Source organism: Anoplopoma fimbria, chromosome 15 (genome assembly GCF_027596085.1).
Source record: "Anoplopoma fimbria isolate UVic2021 breed Golden Eagle Sablefish chromosome 15, Afim_UVic_2022, whole genome shotgun sequence".
NCBI lineage: Eukaryota > Metazoa > Chordata > Actinopteri > Perciformes > Anoplopomatidae > Anoplopoma > Anoplopoma fimbria.
The window spans coordinates 2,856,043-2,866,037 of record NC_072463.1 but is presented as its reverse complement, the minus strand read 5'-3'; the positions used below and the strand labels follow the sequence as shown (position 1 = coordinate 2,866,037).

The following is a 9,995-nucleotide window of genomic DNA, read 5'->3' as shown; positions in this document are numbered from 1 at the left end:
CTGCACTTTAAAGCCCAACCTGATTAAAGTCCTTTTTTTATCCCAGCGCTTCATTTATTACAACGCTTCTGCACACTTTGTTGGATTATTCTGTTGAGAATAAAAATCAAGTGTTTATACATTTGTTGTGTCAATTGTTTCTTTTGGAAAAGTGGATTCCTGGAATAAAAATCTTATGATTCAGGTTCATTATTCATCAAATTATTAGTACTTTAAATGGACAAACAGACTTTTTGCATGAAAAGGAAAGTTTATCTTTTGACAACTGGCTTAAAAATAACCTCCTTCTGAAATATAGATTCTTTTTTATTAAAATATTGATTTGCTGCAACTCAAAAACAGTTTGCATTTGTTCCAGCTCTCTGTCCCTTTCACAGATCCATGTGTAACCAGAGAAAACACTTGAAGCAAGTTTGGACTCTTAAATATCTGTTATTTATTAAAGTGAGGTGAATTTAACCCTTTTTTATTGCATTTCAATTTGATATTATACACTATAAGATTTAAAATAGCAAATAATCTTTTTTGTTCTTTGGGTATTCCTTAACTTTTCATTTCTTTCTTTCTTCATTATCTTTGCCTTGTTTATACATGTCTAAATGTTACCTGTATGTTGACTGTCTAGTTTTGGGGGTTGGGTTTCAGCTGTTCTTTACTTTCACTTTGCTCCTCTGTGTCGCGGTGTGTTTTCACCAATGAAGGTACGTGTTTTAAAAACAACGATATTTCCTTAATAATTGTAGAGAAAGAAATAAGAAGCAATAAAAGAAAACACTCAAAAATCGTTTTGTGTACAAGTACCTTTAAACTATTTAAGTTTAGTTGTTTTTTCTCTTATTTGTGTTCTTGTTTATCTCTAAATGTGTTTCGGGGTTTTGTTGAAGCAGTTCTTTAGTTTCACTTCGTCTTTTAAATTCTTTTAAATGTATTTAATATATGTGACATAATCTGTTTATGCAAATTATTTATTAAATCGACAACAACAAAGCAAAACTGAGAAAAATGCACCAAATTTCGTTTTTTTTGTAAGCGTTAAAAAAAAAATGTTGTTCTTATTGACAAATATTTTGTCGTCAAAAACTAAAACAAAAACATTTTTTGTAATCGTAAAATAATTGTTTTATCTCTGTTATTTTCTTCAATTGACAAATATTTAGTAGTCCAAAACAAAAAAAAGCCTAAACTCGAACTGTATTTATCTTTCTCTATTTTATGAATTCATAACACTGTAAAGTGAAACAAGTAAACCTGCTCCGCTGCACATATGTTTATAACAAGATAAACTTCTAGAGTGTCTACAACCTGCAGCTGTTGCAGTTTAACTTGATTTAACTCCACCATCACATCAAGGAGCTCAGCTTTATTTAAAAGTTGTCATTCTCGTGTCTAATTATCGAGTTATGTGATTAATTGATGGAAATGAAAGCAAAGGCTCAAATCACTTCTTATTGCAATTTAAAGTCTAATTCTACTTTTAATTCTGTGCATTCACTGCAGTTAATGCACTTTATAGCTCCATTCTAACAGGATATATTTCTGTGGAGAAGGTGGTGTGATTATAACAAATACCTCTTCCTCTTTTTTAAGTGCGCTCACTGATCCTCCCAACATTCTCTGAGAGTCGTCTTTCATTTAACAAGTGCATCTCTGTGTTTCTGTGCATGGAGCTGTTTTTTCTCAGAGATGCAGCAGAGACCAGACTGTCTAGAACTCAGTAGAATCATGGAGGAAGACTCGTCAGGGTTAGGATAAGTCACTTTATATATATATATTCATATATATATATATATTTATATATATGATTACTTTATAACTTTTAGTGTATAAGTTAGCTAATGTGCTGCTACAGTATTATTATGTGATATTTCATCTTATTTCTTTCCCCACTGACGGAAACTAAAGTCATTAAAATATGAACTGTGATTTCTGATGCCTACTTGGTAGTTTCTGTGACGTCTAATAATCTAATTTACCACCTTGGTGGTCTTTCTCTCTTTTCTACCTGATTCCATTTCAGAGAAGAGTCCACTGACTCCGGTGTGTCTGTCAGCAGTGATAGGTCAAAGGGTCACATTCCTAATTTCTCTCTCAAGTAAGCTGTTATTTAACATTAAAATGTAACTGCATTGACTAGCAGGGTTAGAGTGAGATAAACTACTTGGTTAAGGTTTGGGGAACATTATGTGATGTTGGTATGAAAACAGGAAACAAACAGCGACCTCCTCTCTACTTAAAACCTCCACAACACTACTCAGGATCTCAAGAGACAAACATGAGATGTTTACGTGTGTGTGTGTGTGTGATTATCTTTCATCCAGAGTCCCTCTGGAGTCTATACGTACAGAATCAACCTCTGTTGTCTTGTTAAACACACTGTCATCGTATTTTAAATCATCTTTGTTTGTTTTCATACTAATGAAGCAGCGTCATAACTGTGTTTGTGATTTGTAGAAGGATGAACCTCGATCCTTTCTCAGAGGTTGAGGAGGAGGAGGAGGAGGAGGAGAATGAGGTTACTGCAGAGGATGGTGATTGGGTCGAGTCCTCAGATGACCTGTGAGTCAGAAACTCTCTCACACATTATTTAAAATGTATTGATGAATCTGTGAACGTCATAAAAAACATTTTAGGTTTTTTAGTGATGCAGTTTATTTTCACCGTATACAGGTATTGTCACTACGTCTTTTCAATGCTTTTGAAAGTATTTGAATCATCAGTTTATTCAAATGATTTATTAAATTGACAACAACAGAGCAAAACAGAAAAAATGCACCGAATTTCCTTTTTTGTAAGTGTTAAAAACATTTTTTTATCTCTTTTATTTTGTTCAAATGACAAATGTTTTGTCGTCAAAAACAAAAAAAACTTAAACTCGAACTGTATTTATGACTCCGGTGTGTCTGTCAGCAGTTATAGGTCAAAGGGTGACAACCCTAATTTCTCTCTCAAGTAAGCTGTTATTAACATTTATGTAACTGCATTGATGAGAAGGGTTAGAGTGAGATAAACTACTTGGTTAAGGTTTGGGAAACATTTTGCTCATGCTTGAAAGAAGAATGAGTTGATGTCGGTATGAAAACAGGAAGCAAAAAGCGACCTCCTCTCTACTTTAAACCTCCACAACAAAGTCAGAGACATACATGTTTACACACGTGTGTGTGTGTGATTATCTTTCTTCCAGAGTCCCTCTGGAGTCTTTACGTACAGAATCCACCTGGAGTAATGGGTCACAAGATCACAAGATTTTGGAACTTCTTGTATTGCTGAATATATATGTATATTTATTCATAGAAATTTGCAAAATAAGTTAATTTTCCCTACTTGTTATTTTAAAAAACTCTTAAATTAGTTTCCATAAAACTGAAAAAAACAACATATCTCCATATCCTGGTATAAAATGACATATGGCATGATAGAAATGTTTATCCATATTACTTTGCATCTTTCATCTACTACCTGAATGCATTTTAAATAATGTGCTGTGTTTCTATCAGGAGAAGGGACGAGGTGAACCAGGAGCCGCATGTCGGAAGTAGGATGGAAACTTTGCTGAAGCTCCTCCCATCAGCTTCTTCCCTTGGTCTGTTTACAGCGTCGTGTCTGCTGCTGATTCCACTCGTCATAATCATGCAGCGCCTCTCTTGAGAAAAGAACGAGTTCCATTACTATGCTGAATATTTTGTTTTAGACGTCGATGGTTCCTGTTTGGAATTGGTTGACCGTTGGGTTTCATGTGATATCAAGTGAAAACAAAACTCAGCACTGCCTCTTTGTAGCAGAGATAATAGTTTATTAAGTACTCTGCTAAGCTAAGAATTTATAATCTTTTGTAGAGCAGAGACGGAGGGAAGTTTTTGTGAAAAAAAGCTGATATATCCAATCCTCGTTACATGCATACAATCTTTTCAAGATAAACTTCCATCTTCAGTGGAAACAACTAAGTTAGGTTTATTTAATTTACAGAACTACTTGGTCACGTTTCTGAAAAGATGGTAAAATACTTGAATTGAATTTAGACAACAAAACTACTTCGTTAGGATTACGAAAACATTACATTACAAAATTCATTATACGTTTTTATGTTTTTCCCATGATCCTTCCCTCCCATCCGCCCTGTGTGAGCTTTTGCGATCTCCTTTATGATTAAGTGGATAACATGCGTATTAATTTACGTTGGATATTTTACAAAGGTACAGCTACAAACGCAACATGAGAACAGAAGATACAGACATTAAACTGTTGTACAAAGGTGTAATATCGCTGGTTTGATGTCAGTATCAACAAATAATCTTCCTAAAATAACTTTCTGTCTGATGTGCTTTATCTGCATCACGCAGACAAAAATACTCAACATGCTAAATCTGTAGATTTGATCTGCAGTCGAGTGTTGAGTGATAAATCTGTTTACACGTCTGCAAAAAAATGAAAAAACAAGACGATTTTGAAACTTCTTGTATTTGCACAAGCGCTAAAGCTTAGGTACACGGTGTCGATGTTTACGCCGATGATTTCTATTGGTCCCTCTGACTGGACGATAAACTGCCAGTAAAAAGTGTTGGGAATAAAAAATATAAAAAAACGGTGGTTTACAACACTACAGTGGACTAGTAGTCCGGGGCGGCGTTGGCTCCGTACGATGTATACGCTCCTCTCCAAAATAAGGTTGGTTTTTCGACCCTGGCCTTTTACAGTCAACATGCTCGATTTTGGTGTCCTTTAGCAAGAACCTTCCCAAGTATGCTCCCCGGATGCTGAATACCATTTTAAGAAAACACTTACTTAACTTGCTTAGGATAAAAGCGTCTTAAATGACTGTAATGTAATGTAATGTAATGTAGTATCTTCATATTTATATATATTCATTAAATGCATTCAAATGTTACAACGATAGTATATACAAAATTAAATTTCGCTTGCAAAGTATTTACTTAAATCTAGGTTTAAGTAAATACATTTAAAAAACATTTTGCAGTAAAATTATATTTTTGGTGCTTTTTAATCGCTGGTTGTAATGATGTCATTCTCTGGTGCGTTCACTTGCTCCTGTGTTTCTATCACAACAGAGGCCTTTATGTGTCAGACTCGAAGGCACTTTTTTAAACCTTCACAATCATTCAGTGAAGTTCTTCCATCAAAGAGCTGTTTGTTATGAAGGAGCATTAAAGGGAAATGCACAGTTTGGAGCAAAAGTGATCATATCTGTTAATTGGCCAGTTCTTAACCTCTGTAATTGTTCATTTATAATATTTGAATTGAATGAATCTGAGAAAAGTGGAGATGATCATACAGCTGGATTTCCTGTGAAGATATTTTGATATCGGTCATGACTCAAACAGTGTTTGTCTGCACCCTGATAACAGTCTGTCGGGAATAAAATCTAGTGTTTATACATTTGTTGTGTCGATTGTTTCTTTTTGTGGATTCTTTAATCAACAGATAAACAGAAGGGAAACATCGACTGGTGTAAAAGAGCTGCAGCTCTCCGAGGAACCTTTAAAATCATGAACATGTACTTAAAGTATTAAAAGAAATCAGTGGAGGACAATGGCTGTTATATGCTATATAAAAAGATTGTTATTAATAGTGTGAAAGCAGCATAACCTACTTAACTTATAGGGTTGATGTTACTTTGTTAAACCACAGAAAAAGATGCATTAAGCAAAATAAAACTCCCAAACAGAAACAAGAATATGCCCCAACTCCACTGAAAATGAAAATCCTCACATCTTAGAAAACAAGTGGACACCTGAAACGTTTGTGTTATTTTTTTCCTTTAATATCAAAAATCTTTGCCAATTTATTTTCTGGTTAAACCGATGAATTGTCCAATATATTTGTCTTAGATGTAATGTTAGAATTCAAGTTTAGAGTTCTAAACCCTAAAGTAGAGTTATACTATATCTATCATGTTCTCTATTATATATTCTGTTAATATATATACTGTCTTACTATATTATATTTGTATTATGTTGCTTTATTAATACAGACAACACAAAGTATCATTATGTCACATTACATATTCTGGTGTACACTGTTTACCTCATAACTTTGTCTTTATTGATCTTGTACATTTTCTATTTTTACTTCTATTATTTGTTGTTTTTTCTTCTTTTTTACTTCTCTACTTATTTATATCATTGTGTTGTTCATCATTGTGTTTCTTCTGTCCCTTACCCCACCTCTAAATGTATTCTCTGTATGATGAGTAAAGTTGGTAAGTTTGGGGGATGGGTTTATGAAGTTGAATAGTTTCACTTTAACCTCTCGAGACACGGTTGTTTTTCACCACAGAAAGGTATTGTAACTCCGTGTTTTATATACTTCAACTATTCTATCGATATCTTGTTTTTCTTTTTGTCTGTTTTAATCTTATTTAATTTTTACATACATTGATGAATTATCTTAATCATAATATACATAGTGACTGACTACTGAGGACATTTCCACCCCTTTAAGTTACTGTGAGGTTAATTGGTTATGAAACGGTCTTAAAGTAGTCATGATGCCTCTATATGAACTACATCAGTAAACGAGACCATCAGACAGAATATTGTCTATTTCTAATCTCCCAGGGAGCATTTTTATTCCTCTGTAAAGACTTTGGTCTTTACCCTGCAGCTCTGAAACAATACCACTTTTGTCCACAGGGGTCGCCAGAATCGACACAAAATGAAAGTTCCTGGTAGAAACTTTTATTTTAAAAACAACGACATTGTCATAATAATAAGAAACTATCGAAGATAGTAGAAGTGTTATGTTACATTTATTTTGCAGTTAAAGTGAGAGCAATGTCAACATTGTAAAATAAAGTTTAAAAGGGGGAAGGATGTACCTTTACAAGATTTTACATTTAGTTTTAAAATAACAAAGTCACATATTACATTTATAGTAAAATTAAGTGTATTTTAAATTACTCTGATCATGCATACTAAGTCAAATATTGAGAAACTTTCTAATTAATATTACTTACAGGATCCTTTTTTTTCATCACAGTGGAAGAAAAATGGGCTTCAATATTCAGCACTCCACCATCTTTATTCAAACGTGTGTGTGTGTGTGTGTGTGTGTGTGTGTGTGTGTGTGTGTGTGTGTGTGTGTTTTTGTTACAGACTGACCAGTAAACAGTATGTCTGGGAAGACTAACTCCTCACCAGACAGCTCTGGATCTTGTGACAAGAAGTAAGTCATTTTCATGTTACTTTATAATATTAGTATCTATGTATGTAGACATGCTGCTATCGCTGTGTGACCTGTGTAGACTTCAGAAGAGTAATTATTGTTCCTCAGTGCATTTCTGGTTATAAAATCCTGTGTTTTTAGCTGAGCATATTTACAAAAAGTTTCCTGAAAAAAAAAAAAAAAAACATTGCAACATTTTTCTATTCAGTCTGCTTTTTATTGTTTTATAATCAAATTTTTGGTATTGTCTACCAAACTGAGAATGGAAGGTGAAGATTTATATTTGCCTCCTATTGTCATCAGGTCGAGGTTTCCAAACCTTGATTTCAAAAGATCAAGGTTCTCTTCTCTCTTAGGTAAGTTTTTATTTACAATAAAACGCACACACACACACACACACACACACACACACACACACACACACACACACACACACACACACACACACACACACACACACACACACACACACACACACACACACAGTTAGGGTTAAATAAACTTTGTTGTTAATAGAAACTCATTTATTATTGTCTCGTCACATAAACCAACAGTGCCTGGATTTCTCCGATTTGATTGTCTCATCATTCATTTATTTCAGGGTTTAGATTTATCATAATATCTTTTTTTCTAACTGACACTAAATATCAGCTTCTAGATGTTTTTTCCGTCTGCCAAACCTGCACAACGTACACGTTACTGTGCTGCCAAGCAAATATTGTCTCTGTACTTCTGTGCTTTAGCATAAATGCATTGCCTACCTACTGTATGCACTTTAACTCATTTTAAATATTGTTTATATAATGTCACATGTTGCTAGTTGGGATGTATCCAACTGTTGCTGTGACTGGATATTTTTTGTTTTATTATTCTCTTTTTATTGAGATGGATGAGAAAATATCCTCCAAACATTTTATCATCTCCCAAAGAATGAAAGAAGAAAAACACGTTGAAAAATGTTCTCTATTCACTCTGCTTGTGTTGTTGTTTTATGAACTGATTTCTTTCTCTCTTGTAGAACCAGGTCACCAAGAACCAAAGGTAAGCTTTTCATGAACATTAAAATGTATCTGCTTTCATTAGCGTATTACAAACACACACACATGCACACACACGCACACACACATGCACACACACACACGCAATGTATCTGCACACACACACACACACACACACACATGCACACACACACACACACACACATGCACACACACACACACACACACACACACGCACACACACACAAGTGCCTGTATTAGTCCTGTTCTTTAGCCTGTAGATTGTTTTTCCTTTATTCAGATTTCAGGGTTTAGATTTATCATTTTATATATATATATATATATATATATATATATATATATATATATATATATATATATATATATATATATATATATAGAGGAGACAGTATTTTTCCAATAAAATGAAATATCAGCTTACAGATGAGAGATTTTGTTGCAAAAACACACATTTGCAGGTATTTAAATGAGCTAATATGAAAAACATGCAAGGATAGAAACTCTTTCTATGCAAATGTCAGTGTCTATAATTTATGGAATGGAATATAAGATTAATAAGTATGTTTTCTTCAGAGTATAATCACAAAGAATCATTGTGTTTTGTAACCTTAAAATGTTTTATTTTTTTTCTACTTAGCGCGCAGCTTCAATCCAAATGATCGACCAAATTTCTAGCTGCCCAGAACGGATGAACCGACCCCTGGCTCTAGTGTTGCCTCCGTACTCCCCAGATGGATGGAAGTGGGATTGTAACGTTGCTGAGGCCGCCGTCAGAAGATAATTCTACTGGTCCGTTTACCTAATCCTGATACCTGTAACACCTAATACCTAATCCTGATACCTAACATGTATCTGTTGAGATATGATCTCCTTAAACCAATAAAATCAAGTTAAACACCAACAATGATTTCTATATTTATGTAACCTGCTATGCTTCAAGTTTTGCAGACGATAAGATTTGGTAAACACATGAGTTGTATTAAATACAGGTTAAGATGGTTAATAAAACAAGGATAGAATAAATAAATAAAAAGAATAATTAAAGTATATATACTATATTACATTAATATTACGTTGCAGATAAGACAAAGTATCATTACGTAATCACATGTATTATTTTGGTGTACAGTGATATATAGACTTGCTTGCTCACTTTATCATGTAACTTTGTCTTTAATTGCTATTTTATAGTTTTCATTCTTACTTCTATTCTTATACTTTGTTTACTATAACAGTTATTTTTTATTTAACATCTTCATAATAAAAACACCATAACTTTGGGGGATACCAACTTGATTTGACTAAACACACTGCTGAAGCCTCATGTAAAAGCCTCAATTAAACCTTTTACTTTTTTATTTATTTAACAAATATAAAGTAACACAAAATGGAAAACAAGTACAAATACCTCTAAAATAAAGTAAATTATTATTATATTCCTTTATTGATCCCCATGGGGGAAATTCAAGTGTTGCAGCAGCTCAACTACACAGACACAGACAATAAATACACATACTATACAACTACACAGACAATAAATACACATACTATACAACTACACAGACAATAAATACACATACTATACAACTACACAGACAATAAATACACATACTATACAACTACACAGACAATAAATACACATACTATACAACTACACAGACAATAAATACACATACTATACAACTACACAGACAATAAATACAACTACAACTACACAGACAATAAATACACATACTATACAACTACACAGACAATAAATACATACATACTATACAATACTACAGACACAGACAATAA

General features: G+C 33.4%; 1 long non-coding RNA gene across 1 annotated transcript; it reads left to right on the top strand.

Annotated features, from left to right (window-relative positions):
* The first annotated feature begins 6,205 nt into the window (after positions 1-6,205).
* Positions 6,206-8,227, top strand: LOC129103964 (uncharacterized). The gene is made up of 4 exons (XR_008531754.1): positions 6,206-6,295; positions 7,110-7,179; positions 7,483-7,535; positions 8,198-8,227. It is a non-coding gene; the product is annotated as an uncharacterized LOC129103964 (long non-coding RNA).
* Positions 8,228-9,995: the final 1,768 nt, after the last annotated feature.